This window comes from Ornithorhynchus anatinus, chromosome 3 (assembly GCF_004115215.2).
Source record: "Ornithorhynchus anatinus isolate Pmale09 chromosome 3, mOrnAna1.pri.v4, whole genome shotgun sequence".
Lineage (NCBI taxonomy): Eukaryota > Metazoa > Chordata > Mammalia > Monotremata > Ornithorhynchidae > Ornithorhynchus > Ornithorhynchus anatinus.
In genome coordinates this window covers 108,005,037-108,028,663 of record NC_041730.1, presented here as the reverse complement: position 1 = coordinate 108,028,663, position 23,627 = coordinate 108,005,037, and the positions used below count along the sequence as shown (strand labels likewise).

General features: G+C 42.2%; 1 protein-coding gene and 1 non-coding gene across 3 annotated transcripts in view; one reads left to right on the top strand and one right to left on the bottom strand.

Moving 5' to 3' along the window:
- PRKG1 (protein kinase cGMP-dependent 1) overlaps window positions 1-23,627 on the top strand; it is a 1,170,280-nt gene that overhangs the window by 630,060 nt on the left and 516,593 nt on the right. The window lies entirely within an intron of this gene.
- On the bottom strand, window positions 18,386-18,523 carry LOC114810963. The gene has a single exon (XR_003758651.1). It is a non-coding gene; the product is annotated as a small nucleolar RNA SNORA7 (small nucleolar RNA).

The window sequence follows — 23,627 nt, the reverse complement described above, 5'->3', positions numbered from 1 at the left end:
AAAGGTGAACAACAAATAGCAAACAGGTGGCACAGTCTGGATTAGAACCCAGGTCCTTCTGACTCTCTGGCCCATGCTCTATCCACCAGTCCATGCTGCTTCAACTGATTAATCATTTGGTTCCAAACCCACTTTTTACCTGCACATTACGAACAGGCATTCTTTTCCTACATCCATTCCTTTCCTCCAAGCTGTCAAACTCTCTCAAGCAAATGGATATGAGCACGTGACATATCTCCTTGCTTCACATTGGAAGAGCCTGGAATCAGTGAAGGGATCTTCTGTACAGATGTGAATCCATTGAAGGAGGAGGAATTGAACCATCTGGTCTGATTCCTTAAATAGTGATTTTTAAGAGGCTTGAAAAAAGGAAAAAAAAGATAAAAATAGTTCCAGACAACTTCATCCTGGTTTGGAGCAGTGCAATATCGAGTCGATTTATTATGTCAGTAGAAATGAGCTGAAACAGAGATTGAAATCAAATTGCAGCAGAGTGAAGCCAGTTATCTAGTGATTACTTCTGACCCTTCTCATTTTGGAAGAAGTTTGAGGAAAAGTAGCCTTGAAGAGCCTCGCAAGTGAGGCAGTTTATAGCTCATTGCCAATGTATGCTCTCACAGTGCTGACTGCCATATCCAACTCTCAGTGGAGCAATGATAGAGGTGATGAGAAAAGTGGAAGGACCACACATGTGTTAAGTGCATACTAAGAACCAGGCACTCTTCTAAGCCTTGGGGTAAACATCAACAAGTTAATCAGGTTGGATATGCTCCACATCCTACATGGGACTCACAGTTTTAATATCCATTTTCCAGATGAGAAAACCAAGGCACAGAGAAGTTAAGTGACTTGCCCAGAACCACACAGCTGACAAGTGGTGGAGCTGGGTTTAGAACTCAGGTCCTTCTGACTCCCAGGCCCATGCTCTATCCACTAATAATAATAATAATAATACTGTTGGTACTTGTTAAGCGCTTACTATGGGCAGAGCACTGTTCTAAGCGTTGGGGGAGATACAGGGTAATCAGGTGTCCCAGGTGAGGCTCACAGTCTCCTCCTCCATACCTTATCTCACCTTGGCTTCACGGACTCTGTCCTCTCCTGGTTCTCCTCTTACCTCTCTGGCCGGTCATTCTCGGTCTCCTTCGCTGGAACCTCCTCCCCCTCCCATCCTTTAACTGTTGGAGTTCCTCAAGGGTCAGTTCTTGGCCCTCTTCTGTTCTCCATTTACACTCACTCCCTCGGTGAACTCATTCGCTCTTACGGCTTTGACTACCATCTCTACGCAGATGACACGCAGATCTACATCTCCGCCCCTGTCCTCTCCCCCTCCCTTCAGGCTCGCATCTCCTCCTGCCTCTGGGACGTCTCCACCTGGATGTCGGCCCGCCACCTAAAACTCAACATGAGCAAGACTGAGCTCCTCATCTTCCCTCCCAAACCCGGTCCTCTCCCAGACTTCTCTATCACCGTGGATGGCACGACCATCCTTCCCGTCTCTCAGGCCCGCAATCTTGGTGTCATCCTTGACTCGTCTCTATCGTTCACCCGACACATCCTATCCGTTACCAAGACCTGCCGGTTTCAACTCTACAATATCGCCAAGATCTGCCCTTTCCTCTCCACCCAAACGGCTACCTTACTGTTACGGGCTCTCGTTATATCCCGGCTAGACTACTGTGTCAGCCTTCTCTCTGACCTCCCTTCCTCCTCTCTCGCCCCGCTCCAGTCTATTCTTCACTCCGCTGCCCGGCTCATCTTCCTGCAGAAACGATCTGGGCATGTCACTCCCCTTCTTAAACAACTCCAGTGGTTGCCTATCAACCTCCGCTCCAAACAAAAACTCCTCACTCTAGGCTTCAAGGCTCTCCATCACCTTGCCCCTTCCTACCTCTCCTCCCTTCTCTCTTTCTACCACCCACCCCGCACGACCCGCTCCTCTGCTGCCCACCTCCTCACCGTCCCTCGGTCTCGCCTATCCTGCCGTCGACCCCTGGGCTACGTCCTCCCGCGGTCCTGGAACGCCCTCCCTCCTCACCTCCGCCAAACTGATTCTCTTCCCCTCTTCAAAACCCTACTTAAAACTCACCTCCTCCAAGAGGCCTTCCCAGACTGAGCTCCTCTCTCCCTCTACTCCCTCTGCCACCCCCCCTTTAACTCTCCGCAGCTAAACCCTCTTTTTCCCCTTTTCCCTCTGCTCCTCCCCCTCTCCCTTCCCATCCCCGCAGCACTGTATTCGTCCGCTCAACTGTATATATTTCCATTACCCTATTTATTTTGTTAATGAATTGTACATCACCTTGATTCTATTTAGTTGCCATTGTTTTTACGAGATGTTCTTCCCCTTGACGCTGTTTAGTGCCATTGTTCTTGTCTGTCCATCTCCCCCGATTAGACTGTAAGCCCGTCAAACGGCAGGGACTGTCTCTATCTGTTGCCGACTTGTTCATCCCAAGCGCTTAGTACAGTGCTCTGCACATAGTAAGCGCTCAATAAATACTATTGAATGAATGAATGAATCCCCATTTGACAGATGAGGGAACTGAGGCACAGAGAAGTTAAGTGACTTGCCCACAGTCACACAGCTGACAATTGGAAGAGCTGGGATTCAAACCTATGACCTCTGACTCCCAAGCCCGTGCTCTTTCCACTGAGCCACAGTGCTTCTCTGGGCCAAGCTGCTGCTTCTCCCATTCCCCTGACCCCAGACAGTTTTTTCTCCTCCAAGTGCAATAGTTCCCTCCTTCACCTTAGCCAGAATTTCCTAGGGCAATAATTATAGGTACCTCACTGGACATGTCCATACTTCATTTTCCACTGTTACAACTAAAGATTCCCTGCAGTGTAATAAATTGTTTTCCTCTCATTGCAGCAAAGAGAAACAAAGGAAACATTTTTTTGAAGTTAAAATGAAAATAAAAGATTTGGTAGATCATTCTACTTTCCATTTACAAAAGATTCTGATTAAGTAAATTGGGTTGTATTCTAAGGAAACAAAATGCTGAATTAGGGCCTGAATAAAAGGCACTGAAGTAACTAGTCCCATTCCAACTATTTCCATATAGCTATGTAGTGATGCCACCAGTTATCAATTGAAAAGCACTTGATTTTCATTTAAATTGTTGTTTACTGAAAATATTTGGAACAAAAATTACTTAATGTGTATTTTACTTTAAGAAAAATATCACCCAATTGGGTCAATTTACAGATGCTGATTTGGCTAATTTGCATCCTTCATTATGAGCAGGGTGTAAGCGAGGTTCAAAGACACAAATTGCTATCAACTGTAGGATAGTCCTCTAAAAACAAAACCCTAAGAGCAAGCCCAGATGCATTATGTTTACTATGGTTTTCAGACTCCTAGTTTTTGTAACCTGTAAACTTAAGGAGAGGTTATAAAAGTTAAACTGTTTATTAGACCTAAAAAATGAACAGTCTTCATGCTTTCCAAATTCAATCCCATCCGTAAATGTCTCTGGGTGAGTGGTGGTCAATGATCTTTGGGTTGCATTCAGTGAGAGAGATTTGCAAAGGATGATATGCAACGTGACATGTCAGAATTTTGTGTGTCACTAGGAAGAAGGCAAGAATCCTCCTTTTAGAAAGAAACGAAGGAACTATCAAAGTAATGAATGCAAAGTGACATTTTTCTCTCTGTGAGAAGCAGTAATAGGCCAGTCTAAAGATCTCTGAGGTATCTTGCAGCTGAAATCGATACCTTTTAGATAAGATGTAATCATTTGTGACAATTTTTTCCTCAAAGGTAGATTATTAATTCTTACCTACTGACCAAATTATATCTCAACTGTGTTCCTACACCACCCAGGGAATTTTACATAATGGAAGGTCTTACCACTTTTATTCTTACTTTGTAATCTCAAAGGCTACCTACATGTTGTGACTTTTGTATTCCTTCCGACTCCTGTTTCTCCGTTTGCATTTGCCAAGGCTATAATAGTTGGGAGGAACAATGGAGTCTTATGAGTACATGGAACAGCCAGAATCTCTACTGTTTTTTACAGTTTGGAACAACAAACCTCAGAATTTATTCCCCTTGTTCTCCTTATACATTTTAGAACCCATTTGTGGGAAATTGAATCTGTGTAGTTATCATGTACATTTGAGGTTCATTTCCAAAATGCCCTGTGAACTTGTGCTTAGCCCCTTTGTTCAAAGCAAATCATTTCAATCTGCCAGTTTTTAAAAAAAATTGAGTAACCATTTCTTGCGAAATTCAGCTGCCACCAAGGGCAAGTATTGAATGAGAGACAAAGAGGATTTTACTCCTCATTTAAAGTATAGTAATTGCTATCATTTATAGGAAAGTGATTAGGAGCTGCAGGATTCTTTTGGTTGGCAGTTGCTGAATAAATACAAGATAATCACTATTGGCTCTTGCACAGTGATCAAAGGGAATATGATCTCACAGCTGACACTTTTGCTTATAATTATCAAATTACAAACCGTCCATCTCCAAGAGAACTAAAAAGCATCATTTTAGCTAACAACAAACAAGAGAAACCTGGCTTTTGGTGCATGGGATAGGCATGCTTTGAAGAATTTTTTTCTAATCCAGGATTTCTCCTGTGACTTAGATTTTTTGTGTGACAAAGCTAACTCTCAGCCTCAATTCCAAACTTGTTGGAGAAGAGTGTAATGCCAACAAAAATAATTATTCTGAAACTGTGTTTCTCTATCCTTTTTTTTGTGATTGTCTTTTTCTTTCACATTCTCCTTCTTTGGAGATCTGGTTTTGGAATCCTTCATGTGGTCAGTATCACCATCTTTTCTCCAACTCTAACAAATATGCTGCATTTAGGTAATTAAAATGTAGGCCCCACTCTACTCTGGGGGATGTTTTGATTTCAGACTTTTTTTTACTTATTTCCTGGAATCTCTGCACATTGAAAGAGGCAGAGGATGGGGCTGAAATGGGTTTTAAATATTTCAGCCCAAGAAGGGTCACTGCAAACAATAGTATCAGAAAGGTTAACATTTCTGTGAGTATGGTTGGTATTTAGTGTTAGCAATCCCATTTAGTGGAATGGTAGGTGTCCACACTGGGCTATACTGTCTGTGCTATTTATGCCATTGTGCTCTGTCAGTTGGTGTCTCCAGTTTGAGAAATAATGCCCTTTAAATGAAGAATGCAACAAAATGGTTACCTTCTGAATGCAGGAAGAAGAAAGATATATGTTTCATGTTATTTTGCACTTTTTTTCTTAAAGGGAAGGCAGCAAAGAGAGAAATATATGAAGTATCAATCAGGTAGTTTCATTCATTCATTTGATCGTTTATTAAGCACTTACTGTGTCCAGAGCATTGTACTAAGTGCTTGGGAAAGAACAATAAACAGTGACAATCCCTGCCCACAATGAGCTCACAGTCTCACTGGCAAGAAAACAGTCCTACTCTCCAGACTGTGTTGGTGCGGGAAGCCCCCATATGGCACAACATCCAGGCAAGAGGTCTAAGGATCCTCTTTGCTCCTTACAACCAAGAGTATTTGATCAGACTGAGACCACAGTCTATTACTCCTGTAGGTTCTTATGGTTCTGCAATAGCCAGTTCAAGCATCTCCCAGTGCTAGCAGTGCTTGGAGCAGTTGTCCTACACATGCCCCTCTGGATGGTCACAGGCATTAAAATCAATGCTTTACATCAGGAGTCAAGCAATAAGTGATATTTATTGAACATTTATTGTGTACAGAGCATTGTGCTAAGCACTTAAGAATGTAAAATACAATAGATTTAATAGACATCTATCCTGCCTACAAGGAGCTTACACTACAGTCGATGGTCTAGAGAGCCAGTTACAATTTATAACTTGTTCTTAGCCCAAAGGATGGTTGCTAGGATAGCTCGCTCAATATTCATTCATTCATTCATTCATTCAATCGTATTTATTGAGCGCTTACTGTAATAATAATAATAATGTTGGTATTTGTTAAGTGCTTACTATGTGCAGAGCACTGTTCTAAGAGCTGGGAATCAGGTTGTCCCACATGGGGCTCACAGTTTTCATCCCCATTTTCCAGATGAGGGAACTGAGGCACAGAGAAGTTAAGTGACCTGCCCACAGTCACACAGCTGACAAGTGGCAGAGCTGGGATTTGAACTCATGACCTCTGACTCCAAAGCCCAGGCTCTTTCCACTGAGCCATGCTGCTTCTCTACTGTGTGCAGAGAACTGTACTAAGTACTTGGAATGTACAATTTGGCAACAGATAGAGCAACTCCCTGGACAACAATGGGCTCACAGTCTAAAAGGGGGAGACAGACACAAAACAAAGCAAGTAATCAGGCATCAATATATATAGATATATTCACATAATAAAATAGAGTAATAAATATATACAAATATGCACAAGTGCTGTGGGGAGGGGAAAGGGGTAAAGCAGAGGGAGGGAGTAGGGGGAGTGGAGCGGGAGGAGGGGCAGAGTGAAAGGGAGGGCTCATTCTGGGAAGGCCTCCTGGAGAAGGTGAGCTCTCAGTAGGGCTTTGAAGAGGGGAAGATAGTTTGGTGGATGTGAGGAGGGAGGGCATTCCAGATCAGTAGGATGTGGGCCAGGGGTCGACGGCGGTTCAGGCAAGAATGAGGAACTGTGAGGAACTAGCTTCACGGAGGTGTAGAGTGTACGGGGTGGTCTGTAGAAGGAGAGAAGGGAGGTGAGGTAGGCAGGGGCCAGGTGATGGAGAGTTTTGAATCCAAGAGTGAGGAGTTTTTGTTTCATGCAAAGGTTGATAAGCAACCACTGGAGGTTTTTGAGGAGTGGAGTGACATGCCCAGAGTGTTTCTGTACAAAGATAATCCATCAGCGGAATTGAGTGTAGACTGGAGCGGAGAGAGACAGGAGGATTGGAGATCAGAAAGGAGGCTGATGCAATAATCCAGTCGGGATATTATGAGAACTTGTACCAGCAAGGTAGCAGTTTGGATGGAGAGGAAAGGGCGGAACTTGGCGATGTTGTGAACGTGAGGCTGTCAGGCTTTGGTGATGGATTGGATGTGTGGGGTGAATGAGAGATATGAGTTAAGGATGACACCAAGGTTGCGGGCTTGGTAGACAGGAAGGATGGTCGTGCTGTCCACAGTGATGGGGAAGTCATGGAGAGGACAGGGTTTGGGAGTGAAGATAAGTAGCTCAGTCTTAGACATGTTGAGTTTTAGGTGGCGGGCAGACATCCAGGTGGAGATGTCCTGAAGGCAGGAGAAGATACGAGCCTGGAGAGAGGGGGAAAGATGGGGGAGGAGGTTTGGTGTCATCTGCATAGAGATGATAGTTGAAGCTGTGGTAGCGAATGAGTTCACCAAGGGAGTGAGTATACATGGAGAACAGAAGGGGACCAAGAACTAACCCTTGGGGACTGTTAGGGTATGGGAGGGGGAGGAGGAGCCCGGGAAGGAGACCGAGAATAAATGGCCAGAGAGATAAGAGGAGAACCAGGAGAGGACGGAGTCCGTGAAGCCAAGGTGAGATAAAGTGTTGAAGAGAAGGGGATGGTGGATAGTGTCAAAGGCAGCTGAGAGGTCAACGAGGATTAGCATAGAGTAGAAGCCATTGAATTTAAGAAGGTCATTGGTGACCTTCAAGAGGGCACTTTTGGTGGAGTGGAGGGAGCAGAAGCCAGATTGGAGGGGGTCCAGGAGAGAGTTGGAGTTGAGGAATTCTATAGCCACTGAGGCTTTGCTGCCCATTTTCACCAGACATTTCCGTGAATTCTGGGAACACCGTGCCGGTCTATGGTGCTTCAGTAGAGCACCAGCACCATGCTATATGTCACTTGGCTGTGAATGGATTTTGTAAATAAAAATTATTGGATGCAGTTCACAATGTCCTTCATTGCTCACTCACTGCCACAGTGAGAACATGACTGGCAGGACAAAAGAGTGCGTGTGTCACTGCACAAAACAGAAGCACTATAAATTCCTTCACCAAGGTTCACTGTTATGAAATCTTGTGACTGAACTGACTCTTCTGCCATTTATGAAAAGATACTTTATCATTCTCACATCTCTATCTGTAATCTGAAACTCATTCTCAAGTGAGAGAGTAGGAAATTCTGTACTTGTGACTTCAATCAAGCAATTGTATTTACTGAATTCTCCCTGGGTGCAGAGCACTGTACTAAGCTTTTTCAACAGTACAATAGAGAAGCAGCATGGCATAATGGATAGAGCACAGGCCTGGGAGTCAGAAGGTCATGGGTTCTATTCCTGGCTCTTCTCTTTGTCTGCTGTGGGACCTTGAGCAAGTCACACCATTTCTCTGTGCCTCAGTTACCTCACCTGTAAAATGGAGAATGAGACTTTGAGGCCCACATGGGACAGGGACTCTGTCCAACTTGATTTGTTTTTGTCCACCCCAGTACTAAGTACAGTGCCCGGCCCATGGTAAGTGCTTAACAAATACCTTTATTATTATTATTATTACTACAATATAACAGGCTTGGTAGACACAGTCCCTGACCACAAGGAGTTTACAGATAGACTGGAAGAGTAGCTGCCCATTGTTTTCATCATCCCCAAATGATGTTCATTAATAAGTGTGGTATTTGATAAGTGTGAAACACTGTACTACTATTTGCTGGGGTAGTGTCACTCATCACCTGGGGATGGGTTTGGGAATTGGCACCGTGAGAGTGAGAAGATTTATACAAAATTTATTCTGTGCAGTGAATTGAACTTCCCTTACAAGAGAGTTATAATTAATTATTTTGGATGCCACAAACTGAACTTCCCTTTTGGGAAGAATATACTTATGCATTACTTGCATGTGGTGAAACACCTCATTCCCACCTATGAATGCTTCCCACTGGGGAGGAATCCACTTATGCATCACATGCACAGGCTGAAGCATCCTAGCTTCCAGCCCCAGGAGACTTCAGCGGGACACACATCCCACAACTCCTCGATTAGTGCAGGAAGAGTGGGCAACCCATATTCTGGGTAGAGGTGACCCACAGCCAGCTGCTGCAAGTCTCGATCTGCTACCCAGGAGGTCAGAGGTCACAAGTATTCATTTCCTGTGTCCCCAAGCTGTTCCACCTTCTGGCTTCAGCTTGTCAAATCTCCACCCTCCCTGTTCCTCCATACCTAATTTGATTGGCACGGGGGCAGGATACACATTCCGTATTCCCAGCCCAGACCGTCCATCTAGCACTTTCCCTTGCAGGGGTGGTGTCCTGTCCGAGATTCTGAGTTCTACTTTGCTGACTCGGGTAGTCACGAGAAAGTGTTTGACCTTGATGTGGTGAATACCCCACTTCACCTTGGGACAGGTGAATACAAGATAATCAGGTTCCACATGGCACTCTCAGTCTAAGTAGGATGGAAAAAAAGGTATTGAGCCCACATTTTGCAGTTGAGGTGACTGAGGCACAGAGAAGTGAACTGGCTCTACCAAGATCTCACAGCAGACAGGTGGCAGATCTGGGATTAGAACCCAGATCCTCTGACTCCCAGGCCTGTGCTCTTTCTACTAACTTCACTGCTTCTCAGTAGTCCGCGGCTTTCGGCTAAGCACTGTGAGTGTCAAGGAGAATGAGTCAAATGAGTCACTTAGAAGGTCTGACAGCACTACACAGATGAACCTCGTCTGAATGTAGAAACCTAATAATAATGATTGTGGAATTTGTTGAGCCCCTATTACGTTGCTAGCACTGTACTAAGCATAGGAGTAAATGCAACACAAACAGATAAGCACGGCCCCTGTTCCACATGGGGCTCTCAGTCTAAATAGGAAAGAGAATAGATACGTAATCGCTATTTTAAAAAGGAGGAAACTGAAGTAAAGGGAAGTTGTGACTTGTCCAATGTCACAGCAGGAAAGCAGCTGATCTGGGTTTATAACCCCGCCTTCTGAGTCCAAGGCCCCTGCTCCTTCCCTCGTCTGTGCTGCTTCAGCCCTTAACATTCACGTTGATCCAGTGTATACAGGAGTGGAAATTTGGTTATTTTTTACCCTTATTCATTGTGTTAGCTATTTAGAAAGCTTGGTTTAGAAGTCAAATTGGAAGCAAATTATGGCTTAATGACAATCTAGTTACCTCTAGATTGTGAGCAGGGAATGTGCCAGTTATATTGTTATGCTATACTCTACCAAGTGCTTAATACAGTACTCTGAACACAATAAGTGCTCAATAAATATGAAATTTGGGAGAGGATGGTGCAAGGCAGGGCTAGCTAGGATTGAGTCCAAAAATTGCCCTGAGATTTTTTGGGCTTTCAAGGAGAGAGTGATAAAATTTTGGGTTGAGTGCGAAATCAGCTACGAAGAAAAGAGAGATTTTATATTTACTGTTGTGACATCACTTAAAATGAAATTAAAAAGTATTCCTGACTGTAAAGCACTCTAACATGATACTGGTAACTAGGAAAACAATCTCAAGCTAAGGGAGGCTAAGCCAAGAGGTAAAATCGAGGACATGAATCAGTGAGAAGCTAAAATATCCTTTGTGAGTGGGCGGTGAGATTTAACTGATAATTCATGGTTTTCGGTAACAGTTGGTTGTTGCACGCAATTATCCTAAGGCATTATCGAAACTAAAAGCAAAGCAAAACCTTTTAGAAAAAGTGTGATCTTCTGTGCTGGTTTATGTCCCTTCACAGCATGGAAAGCCACAAAGCTTTCTCACATGCTGTTTAGAAAGGAGTCCAAGGGTTTGTTCTGCAGGAGTGTTGAAGAAAAGATTGGTCATGACATATTTGATGTAACTCAAGTTGGTCTGTCTTCACATATTTTATACATTCATTTGGTACTTTGACATTGAGTTGGTGCTGGAAAGGATAACTGTCTACTGCTTTCACTAGTGGAAACATGGAGCAAAAGACAAACTGCTTCTAATTAGGATTGATTATCATGTGATATTCAAAAGGAAAATGTGTTTCTTAAGTGGCAAGAGCTGAAAAGGGACATTTGCAATTAGTGTTCATCCCACTCATCCTTTTGCTACTTAAAAAAAAAAAAAATGTTTTAATTGCATTAGTGTGTTCCTCATGTGTAGGAAAATCTAATTGGCCCACCAATGGAAACAGTAATTGTGTGGTAATGGGTTTTAAAATGTTGTTGTTTCTTCTATTGTCAAAAAATATTTAGTTTCTGTGCTCTTTATCAAGGTTTTTCAGATAGAGTCTAGGTTGTAAGACTATTCTGTGGCCATTTGGGGCCATAAATGTTCTTTGCTGTCAAAAACTTGTGGGCACTTTGCAACGTGTTGAACTCCTTTCCATCTATTCACTTGTTGTACTCTGTGCTCCACTGATGATGGTGATGATGGTATTTGTTGAGTGCTTACTGTGTGCCAAGCACTGTTCTAAGCGCTGGGATAGATACAAGGTAATCAGGTTGTCCCCCGTGGGGCTCACAGTCTCAATCCCCATTTTACAGATGAGTTAGCTGAGGAACAGAGAAGTGAAGTGACTTGCCCAAGGTCACATAACAGACAAGTGACGGAGCTGGGATTAGAACCCACGACTTCCGATTCCCAAGCCCGTCCTCTTGCCAATAGGCCATACTGCTTCTGGGGAAAGGTTGGCAGGGACAAGATCATATGAATGGCATGGTGAGAGCACTACCACTATAATTTACTCCTTCTTCTATATTCTGGGTCCTAAAATTCTATGCCTGGACCAGGACTCATCCATCATTGATGACAGGAGACACCATCATCAGGTTATAAAGGACAGACATCCTTTTTAAAAAAAAACAAGTAGGAAGCAGAGTGTTCTTGATATCTGCTTCTCAGTGGTTTCCTATTCAGCTGTTAGAAGTAATTTTCTTCAGTCCGTAGTTTATTGACTTGTTTTTTCTAGGCTTTAGTCAGAGTTTATACTAGGGTTATCCTATTAACTTTTGAAGTCATGCTATTTCCGAGAAAAACAACCGGGCATTTGGATCATCCACTTTGAAAGTTTAAATCTAATATTAACTTGACTGTGTAGCCCATAGTTTAATATATATAGCGTTGGTGAAAGGAAAACTAATATAATTCCAGAATTGTTACTCCAGGCTTTTGTTGCCAGAAAGCCCATGTGGAAGAGTTCATTAACTTTATTATAACTGAGATTTAAGAACCAGGTACAGGATAAATAACTTTAATTCTTGGGCCGTTTTGTGAAAACAGACAGGTAGCTGCTAGATTCTGGTGAAACACTGAGTGAGTCTGCACACGATTAGGACATCTTTTGGAAAGATTTTTCCAGTAGAATTTCCTTTTCTTTTTTTTTTTTACCTGAATATGCCGGCTAGACTACTGTGTCAGCCTTCTCTCTGACCTCCCTTCCTCCTCTCTCGCCCCGCTCCGGTCTATTCTTCACTCCGCTGCCCGGCTCATCTTCCTGCAGAAACGATCTGGACATGTCACTCCCCTTCTTAAACAACTCCAGTGGTTGCCTATCGACCTCCGCTCCAAACAAAAACTCCTCACTCTAGGCTTCAAGGCTCTCCATCACCTTGCCCCTTCCTACCTCTCCTCCCTTCTCACTTTCTACCGCCCACCCCGCACGCTCCGCTCCTCTGCCGCCCACCTCCTCACCGTCCCTCGGTCTCGCCTATCCCGCCGTCGACCCCTGGGTCACGTCCTCCCGCGGTCCTGGAACGCCCTCCCTCCTCACCTCTGCCAAACTGATTCTCTTTCCCTCTTCAAAACCTTACTTAAAAATCACCTCCTCCAAGAGGCGTTCCCAGACTGAGCTCCTCTTCCCCCTCTACTCCCTCTGCCATCCCCCCTTTACCTCTCCGCAGCTTAAGCCTCATTTTCCCCTTTTCCCTCTGCTCCTCCACCTCTCCCTTCCCATCCCCACAGCACTGTACTTGTCCGCTCAACTGTATATATTTTCGTTACCCTATTTATTTTGTTAATGAATTGTACATCGCCTTGATTCTATTTAGTTGCCATTGTTTTTACGAGATGTTCTTCCCCTTGACGCTGTTTAGTGCCATTGTTCTTGTCTGTCCGTCTCCCCCGATTAGACTGTAAGCCCGTCAAACGGCAGGGACTGTCTCTATCTGTTGCCGACTTGTTCATCCCAAGCGCTTAGTACAGTGCTCTGCACATAGTAAGCGCTCAATAAATACTATTGAATGAATGAATGAAAAAATAAATGGGACTGAGGTGGAATTTACCACTCTGGCAATACATGCAGGCCAGTACAAGCTGTCGTTCTAGATCCGCTGTGACAGTTCAAGGAAAAGCAGCATGATTTAGTGAATAGAACAAGGGTCTGGGTTTCATAAGAATCTGGGTTCTAATCCCGGCTCTGTCACTTGACTGCTGGGTGACTTTGGGCAAGTCCCTTAACTTCTTGGTGCTTCAGTTACATCATTTGTAAAATGGGGATTAAGGCCGTGAGCTGTCTGTGAGACAGGGACTGTGTCCAACCTGATTAGCTTATATCTACCCCAGGATTTAGTACGGTGCCTGGAACATAGAAAGTGCTTAATAATTATATTTAAAAAAATCAAACATACTGCTGCTTCTTCTAACTAGTGAATCTCCACTTGAAGCAGGTACATTTGAGTGCTTACTGTGTGCAGTGCACTGAACTGAGCAAGTGGGAGAGTACAGTATAACCAAGTTGATAGACACATTCCCTGACTGCAATGAGCTTACAGTCTACAGAGGAATACAGACATTAAGATAAATAGATAAATTTTGGATATGTACATAAGTGCTTTGTGGCTGAGGGATGGGTGAATAAAGGGTTCAAATCCAGAGCTCCTATATTCTTCATTATCTCTCCATACTTATTGGCTCACATGACCATTACCCTCTCCAGATATTTCAGATGATTGACTTTCTCCTAAAACCTTCTGTCTGCCTCACCATCACCACCATCTCTTGACCCTAATGACCTGGCCACTTACTTTATTGAGAAAATGGAAATCATCAGGCATGATTCTTCTATCAACCTTCTATCAACCCCGCTTTGACTCTTCCTGGTTTCACAGTATCACAAATCCTGCCTCTTCCCAAAATCCACAACCTCTACCTGAGCCTTTTACCCCATCCCTTTACACCTTTTTACATTGCTTACCTATTTCCTTCTTCTCTCCCTGACTACCATCTTCAATTCTTCACTCTCCTCTGGCTTCTTCCCCACTGCTTACAAACATGCCTATGTCTCCCCTATTTTTTTTAAACCCTCTCTTGACAACATGACTTGGTCCATTTATTGCTCCATTTCCCTCCTACCTTCCCTCTCCAAACTCCTTGAGCAAGTTGTCCACACTCACTGGCTCTACTAGCTCTCCTCCAGTTCTCTCCTGCAACATGGCTTCTGACCTCTTCACTCCATGAAAACAGCCCTCTCACAGGTTCTTAATGATCTACATTTTGCTAAATCCAATGGCCTCTCCTCCATCCTAGTCCTCTTCTACCTCTCAGCTGCCTTTGAGACCTACCATTGTCCATCCCCTTCTGCTGGAAACATTATCCAACCTTAGTTTCATTGACACTGGCCACTCCAGGTCCTTCTACTATCTCACTGGCTGCTCCTTTTTGAGTTTCTTTCAGGGTTACTCCTCTGTCTCCCTCTTCTTTCATGGTTCATACTACTGTGCCTGGCACATAGTAAGTGCCTAACAAATACTATTTGAGAAGCAGCATGGCACAGTGGAGAAAGACGGGCCTGGGAGTTAGGAGGCCTTGGTGTCACTTCTGCTTTGTGACCTTGGGCAAATCAGTTCACTTCTCAGGGCCTCAGTTACCTCATCTGTAAAATACCAATCTGGGATTGAGACTGTGAGCCCCACATAGGCCAGGGACTGAGTCCAACCCAATTTTCTTGAATCTAGCCTAGTTTTTAGAACAGGGCCTGGCACATAATAAGTACTTAAGAAATACCATCATCATCATCCCATGGGCTCAGAAGCATCTCAGACTGACCTTTTTGACCTTCCTTAGGGCCTGTTGGTTACCAGGGTAGTAAACAAGAGGACAGATCCACCCAATCTCTCTGTGGGGGTCACTGTAACTAATATTCCCATTCTGGACCAGATATCCTTGTAGCAACTAGCTCAGAGCCACCTAAAAACTGTGTTCCTCCAAGTGGTACTTATCCATCACATCGGAGGACATGCTTTTAAGGAGGTGAAGACTGGCATCTTGGCTGCCGCTTCCAGGATCACCTTTACCAAATGATAAAACCACCATCCTACCTGTCTCTGGGTGTGCTTTCAGCTGACCCTTCAAACCATTTGTGCCCACGCATTATCCAGCATCCATTGAACAGAATGGTCATGCCTTTTCTCCTCTCCCCTAAACATTTGATACTCAGTAAATGGAATATATGGAGCATTCACTGTGAGCTGAGCACTGTACTAAGCACTTGAGAGAATACAGTAGAGCTGATCTTTGCTCTCAAGGAAATTACAGTTGAGTTTACAGTTGCTCACACTGTATCTCATGCTTGCTCTATATTTCATTCAACTTCATGTACTTGAGGGAGTGGAAATCTTTATCAGTCAGTTGTATTTGAGTGATTCCTATGTACACATAGAATATAGAGTAGGTATGCTGCCTACAAATGTTATTGGTGATATATTCCAATGCACATTTATTCACACTTTGTTCTTTACAAGTAAATGGAACTGAATATCCAGAAAAAGCTAAGTGTTTCATTAGCCAAAATATTTTAGCTAAACTGCTTAGAATAGTTAGAATAGGCAGTTTTGGGGAGAAAAAGTATTCCCATGAAGAAAATATTATACCCAATTCAGTAACAAACTACATGTTAGGAAAACATGTACCACAAAATTAATAATTCTACTCTTGAATTGAGTCTCCAGTGTTAAATGAATTTATTCTGATTCCTCAAATCTCATTCAAATGTCTAGACTTATGAACATAGTATTGCTATTGTAGTGTCTGTCCATTAAATGTAATTATTGTAAGTGACTAATTTCAGAAAACACAAGGTGACTTTAAATTTTATTTCTCCAAAAAAGTTTTAATTCAATGACTAAAATTTACTGGGACATTTTTTATCAGCTGCTGCAATTTTCAGCTTCTTCCTTCTGTCAGCCACTTGTCAGTTTGATGAAGAAAAATTGCATAAAACTGTCAGGGAGAAATTCTGAAATCTATAAAACCACATCCCAGAATATTGAAAAGTACCTGGGAAAGCTTTTGTCATTTATTGTTTAGAACTAAAAACAGCTGTTTGAAATGTAGTTGATATAATATTCAGTATTTAACTAAAATATTATTTGCCAGGAAAAGCAACTGAGATTCAGCCTGGCAGGTTTCTGTGAACAAAGTGTTTGGTTACTACCTGCTCCTCCCTCCCTTCAATTAACTAACAGTGGTGGGGAAAGGAGAAGAATTAGGTTGAGATTAATATTAATTTGAAAAACTCTCCTGTGAAAATGTCGCTTGAAAGAAAGAGTTATGCAATAATACGTTCAGTGGATTTTGAAAAGCAATAAAGGCTAATTGTAAATTTTTCACTTCAAATGGCATTATTTTCCTTAGATTGAGTATTCTTTTGTGTTCAATAATTTAGATTTCTAGCAGTGCATTGAGGCATAGTATTAAAATGTAAAGCAGGGGAATTGCAATGTTGATTCTGCTTCCTACATTTGATATTCACCCCAACCCCACAGCACTTATGCACATCATTTTAAATTACATTTTAGAAATTATTCATATTAATGTATGTCTCCCCCATAGACTGTAAGCTCATTATGAGCCAGAAAAGTGTCTGCTAATTCTTTTGTATTGTACCCTCCCAAGAGTTTAGTATTCATTCATTCATTAATCATATTTATTGAGCATTTACTGTGTACCGAGCACTGTACTAAGAGTTAGGGAGAGTACAATACACAGTAAACAGTCACATTCCCTGCCCACAATGAGCTTACAGTCTAGAGGGGAGAAGAGAAACATCAATACCATGCTCTGCACATAGTGAATACTTAACAAATACCATTAGTCAGTTGATTGATACTCATCTAAGTGCTGCTGTTTTAATATAAAAGTGCCAATTCATTGATGGTAACCTTCTAGCTTTGTCCATCAGTGAAAGTGTAACACTATCTAGCTTACAGCAACAACCAAATGAAGGGATACTTGAAGATGTTAGGTCTCACAACACAGCTGAAACTTCCAGTTACCTGTAGTCCACTTCCTCCCCTCTATGACTTCTAGTCCACTTGGAAGTTGGATTTTGGGTACAAGCTCTCTCTATATCCTTCTTCATTCTCTGACTGAAAATCTTATATTTGACTCAGTTCTGTTAATAATACTCTCCTTGCACTTAAACTGATCTTATTTCCTCTGCACAGGTGGGAGATTCACTTTGTAGTAAATTTTTTTTACTGTGGAACAATGGGAGATAATATGAAAATGTAGCTAAAACAACATAATTAAAAGTTTTGTTGTTTGGTTTGCACTATTCATTTTTTTTTCCTAGGGATGAAAGTTTCCCCAGATACCACACATTTAGCAATATTTGCATACTTGCATACTTGCCATGGTACAGTAAAACAATAGTAACATGTGTTTCCATGTAATTGCCATCATCCATTAGGTTGCCAAAGTAATAAGTACCATATGGGGTATGTTATACTAATTATTCCAAAAAAACACTGCATAGGCAGCTACTTATTTGCTAATACCAGAAAGGTTATACATTATTCAACAGTCTGCATTGTGCACTTACACAGAATTAGAGCTTTCCCTCTCCTCCTCTTTCCTCAAAACTATAAAAAAGATGCATCCATGTTAGCATTGGGGAGATTTAGTGAAATATTCAGAATGGTGTATCCACTTCTCCTGAAGGGCTTATCCATTAATTAAACAAAACTATGAATTCTGGGCCTAAATAGATTCCTTTTCATATTCCTTTTCCTCAACCCTCCAGCTATTAGCCAGCTTCTCTCCTAACACATTGGGAATTCATTCATATTTTTATAGAAAATGTTAAGTAAGGATCATTTGACTCCGGAACTTGTCATTAGAAATAAGAAATTAGAGGAACAGCATGCCCTAATGGAAAGAACACAGGCCTGGGAATCTGGCGACCTGCATTCTAATCTGGTTCTGCTACTTCTCTGCTGTATGACTTCAGACAAGTCACTTCACTTTTTTATGCCTCAGTCTTTTCTTCTATAGAATGGGGATTCAGTACCTGTTCTCCCTCCTACTTAGACTGAGCCCTATGTGGGTAAGGGACTACTTTTTGTCTTATGCCATCGAGTTGTTTCCATCCCATAGCTACACCACAGACACATCTCTCCCAGAATTACACACTCTCCATCTGCATCGAGTTTTCTTGGTAAAAATTCAGAAATGGTTTACCACTGCTGCCTTCCACTCAAGTAAATTCAAGTCTCTGCCCTCGACTCTCCCATGCTGCTGCTGCCCAGCATGGGTGAGTTTTGACTTGTAGCAGATTGGCTTCCACTCACCAGCCACTGCCCAAATTAGGAATAAAATAGGTAAGCTTCTGCTTGACTCTCCCTCCCTTAGCCGCAACTGGTAGAGTACTGGAAACTCTCCAGGTGCGACCCTGAGAAGGGACAGGGACTATGGACAACCTGATAATCTTTTCTCTACCTCAAAGCTTTGAATAGTGCTTGGTACATAGTAAATATTTAAGAAATATTATTATTATTATTATATGAACAAAATTGCTGGGTGTCATGGTAGGATCAAGGGCATGCTTGGATGATGGGTCAGCCAAAGAGGCTGTAGGGCTTAATGCAACTAGCCCAGTGCAGGGCAGAAATTCTGTCCTTTAGGTATCTCTTCTTCTTCCCTCCCCACTGACATATGCAACTAGGGGTACAATAAGCTCCTCCTCGCTAGAACATTCCAGGCTCCCCCGGATCCTGTCCCCTCTAGATCAATCCAGTGACTAGGGATCAGTCTTGTGACAGTTTCCACCCTAATCCTCCTGTCTTACATGGAATAGCTCTCTGATATCTCTCTCGTTGGGAATGCAGGGCCTATAGTACACACAGTGCTGGACATTGTCCTGATTGGTCTAACTTGGATACAGAACTAGCTGTGAATTTGAGGAGCAGAGCCACCAAGGTAGGGGATTCCAGTGCTCTGTAACTTTCTCAGGTTCAAAATTGCCCTTTAAAATCTCTGTTCCTGGGATGGTGAGCCTTCAAATCATTGATTTTCCCTCAACATGCTCATGAATGATAGCTGTGACAGAAAGATTATGTCTAATGGAATTTTTTTCAAGTAATTTTTGAAAGGAAAGTTCCATGCAAGGCCTCTGCCTCTTACCCCCTCATCCCAATCATTATTGCCATCCACTAGCTCACTTCCTCTTTATTATAGACTCTTTTCTGTCATTATATCCCAGACCACACTGCATTTCCCTCAAGCTCACCTACTCGCTGTTCCTCATTCTCAACACTTCTGTGCCTGACCATTACCCACACCCTGACTCCTGCCTGGAACTTGCTCCCTCTCAATTTAGACAGATTAGAGCTCTCAACATCTTTAAAAACCCTTCTGGAATCCCCTTTCCTCCAGGAGCCTTTTCCAAGGTTAGTGTAGCTTCTTCACGTGTCTTTTCTTCTCAGTTACCACCTCCACATATGTGCTTAATACCATGAGTCATCAGTACCATTACTACTGATCAGTCGATCAGTGATATTTATTGAGTGCTTACTGTGTGCAGCATACAACACAACAGAACTGGTAGAAACATTCCTGCCCACAAGGAGCTTACATTTCTATTGCTTAAGCCCTAACTTGTTCACCCATCCAATCTTTGCATTCGCTTCTTCCTCCTACCTGTAAATATTTTGTCTTTCTCCTCCCACTAGATTGTAGGTGTCTTGAGGGTAGTACTTGTACCTTCTATTCTATCCTCCCAAGCACTTAATTGTCAGTCAGTCATTCCTATTTATTGAGCAGTTCCTGTGTTCAGAGCATTCTGCTAAGGGCTTAGGAGAGTACAATATAACAGACACATTCCCCACCCAAGAGTTCTACTTTGGAAGCCTGGAAATGTTGAAAATGTTGGATCTGTAGTTTTGTTATTTGGGTGATTGCATAAAGATTGGCTACAGTTAAGGAAAACCCCTTCACCACCACACCCCAGCTGTGAGTTCCTTAAAGACGAGGGAATATGTCTAATTTCCACCTATGTATTCTTTCCCAGCACTTCGTAAAGTGCCTTGCAAATACTATTCATATGAAATGCAAATTACATTTGCAGCAAAACATAATTTCTGAATGTACTAGTCAGTCCAGGAAAATTACTAACCATTGTGCAGTTTTCCTTGTGATTTTACTAGTTTCCAGTCACCTGAATGGCATCATTGCTTAACTATCATTTACATTCCATTTATGCAGCTCTTAGTGTTGGGAGACATATTGAAGTTTGTTTAATTTTTTTCCAACAAAATGTTTTTTTCAGGATCAAGTTATGAAAAGGAAATAAGAAGGAAAGGAGACAATTAGGAGCTTTGTATTGGCATAAATAAGGTATCCCACATAGTTGCTGGAATTAGAAGTCTCCATCTGAAAACATAACAATAATAATAATAATGTTGGTATTAGTTAAGCGCTTACTATGTGCCAAGCACTGTTCTATGCGCTAGGGAAGATACAAGATATTCAGGTTGTCCCACGTAGGGCTCACAGTCTACATCCCCATTTTACAGATGAGGTAACTGAGGCACAGAGAAGTTAAGTGACTTGCCCAAGGTCACACAGCTAAAAAGCAGAGTCAGGATTAGAACCCATGACCTCTGACTCCCAAGCCCGGGTTCTTTCTACTTACTGAACCACACTGCTTCTCAACATATTGTCTCTCAGTGGGCTTGGATTCCACAGCTGTGATGAGTAAAGTTGATCTTGGGTTTTGAAATCTAGGTAGTCAATTTCTGAGCTCTGAATTAAACTCTGCCTCTGATTCTTAGTTTGACCTAGAAAGAGGATAAATAGCAGTGTGGCTCAGTGGAAAGAGCACGGGCTTGAGAGTCAGAGGTCATGGGTTCGAATCCCTGCTCTGCCACTTGTCAGAGTGTGGGCAAGTCACTTAACTTCTCTGTGCCTCAGTTACCTCATCTGTAAAATGGGGATTGACTGTGAGCCTCACGTGGGACAACCTAATTACCCTGTGTCTACCCCAGTGCTTAGAACAGTGCTCTGCACATAGTAAGCACTTAAAAAATACCATCATTATTATTACTCTCCCAAGTGCTTAATGCAGTGCTCTGCACACAATAAGCACTCAATAAATACCACTGATGGTAATATTACTTGATAGGGGTCCCCCCTCCATTTTCATTTTTATTATTGTTATTATTGTATTTGTTAAGCACTTTCTATGTGTCAAGTTGAGGAATTTAGAACTGAAGTTCTAAGTGCAGAGGTAAGATACAAGTTAAGCAAGGGATCATCCACGGGCAGTTAGTTTAACCTTAGCTGCCTTTTAGCTCTCGAGTGGTGAATGGATGAATTTTCTCCAGGAGGTTTCACTTTACAATGTGTGTCTCTTTTGTAAACATGAAATTCTGCTTTGTGCTTTCAAACCAATAATGTATAATACAAAGTAATCAATTTTGGGCGAAGAATAGAACTAAATTACTCATGGCAGGGTTTTAAGTGACTGTGATTTAAGCCAGTACTAATTTGTCTGGCGGGATTTGCCTCCTTCTGACACATCCTTTGGCTTCTTTAAGGATGGAATTATTGAGGGTTACCATAGCCCACAGATTGGATTTCTTCATCTTTGTCCCAGTTCCCAGTGTGAATGGCTGTAGTGATGTTGGCATTGGGGGTAGAAGGTGAAGGGTTTCAAAAGTACTGGCTATGAAAGGTCATAATGCCTTTGCTCTATCGATGGGTCTCTTCTCCCTCTGCACTTTCTGAATTGTTACCCCACCAACTCACATTTTTTACCTTTACCACTCATAAAAGAGAACTGGGGTATATGTCCTACACCAGCCATCCAAAAGAAAATTACCCAGACATTTCCCATTCAGCACTGAGCACTTCTGACTCAATGGTGCTGTGATCTTTTCTTTGACTCCCTTCCTCCCATACTACCTACAAACACCTTAAATGTAGATGGGGGAGGCTTTATTCAAGTGGGGAACTATCTGAGACTGACACAGTTTGGCTTAGGGCTAAACCCTAACATTGTCTTGTGGACTCAGATCTCCTAGTACCTTTGAGCTTCCCTAAACCCATGCAGGCTCTAATGCACGTATGTACATGAATATCATCCAGGTGGGCTGTTAAATTGGTATCTGAGGAAAGAGCAGCGATAATCTCCCGGAATCTAGCAGATCTTCTCGAAGCACCATTAGGAATGGCATATGAGCTTCCCATGGGCCTGGTTTGTAGCAGTACATTTGATTGAAGGGATTTCAGTAAAGGTCTCTTTAGCGGTGTTGATGAAATTGAAACAAAGCACTATAAATACTTCAGTACTAGAGTCCGCCACAAGTGAACCTGGTTGATGTATCTTGGAAGACTGACAACAGTTTTAGTTCTGATAATTATGATCCTACAGTTGTCATTTAGATTGTATGTGCCTCTGACCACCCACTTGTGGAATAGTATTGTTCTCTTCAGAGCAATTCATAAATCCCATATTTTATATTTAGAAACACCGACTGAATAGGGTATTTACTCTCAGATTTACTCAAGCAAGAAAATACAAGCTTTAATTCCACTAGAAAACAATGGAGGGTGATTGTTCTACTTTCGTTCAGGCCGTTGGCTGAAAAACTTCTGAATGAACTACAATAATGCATTAATCCTCTGGTACTCTTTGAAATTGGTTGCAATTCATATTCTAAATCAAACTTGCATATAGCTAGATCTTATGGAGATACACAGTTTCAAGACAGAGAAGTTGGAAAAAAAGAATGATTTAGTTTCTTTAACTTTACAGTGCAGCAGAAAAGCTCTGCCACTTGTCAGCTGTGTCACTTAACTTCTCTGTGCCTCAGTTCCCTCATCTATAAAATGGGGATTAAGACTGTGAGCCCCACGTGGTACAACCTGATTCCCCGTGTTTACCCCAGCGCTTAGAACAGTGCTCTGCACATAGTAAGCGCTTAACAAATACCAACATTATTATTATTAACTTAGAAAAAACCAATCTGTTGTGGGGACACATAGTTTCAGTAAGGGAAAACCTTGCTTTACCCATCTGTAGGAGATCTCTGACAGGCTCAGCAAGCAGGTGGTTAAAGGGGAATCAATGGATATGAGAGACTTAGATTATCCAAAGGCCTCCAAAGATTATCCAAAGGGTTCCAAATCAAAAGATTTAATAAAAATGTCTAGTCATGGGAATTTTTTGTCCTTGGGTAGATTTTGACTGAAAGACAGAAAACAGAATAGAGATAAAACATCAATTTTGAGGATGAGGTGGGTAAATAGTGAAGGCCCACAAGGAGCAGTAGTAGGAATTATTGTCTTTACCAAAAGTCCTACTTATCAATGGTATTTATTGAATGTTTATTGGGTGTGAAGAACTGTTCTAAGTGTTTGGAAGAGTAGAACAGAAGCAAGATCACTACCTTACAGGTATTTACAGTCTAATACCGTGAACAGACAGACAAAAAGTACTGACAAATACTGGAAGCAGGAGAAAAGATAAGGATAAACCAGGAAACAGTATAATAATGTTGGTAT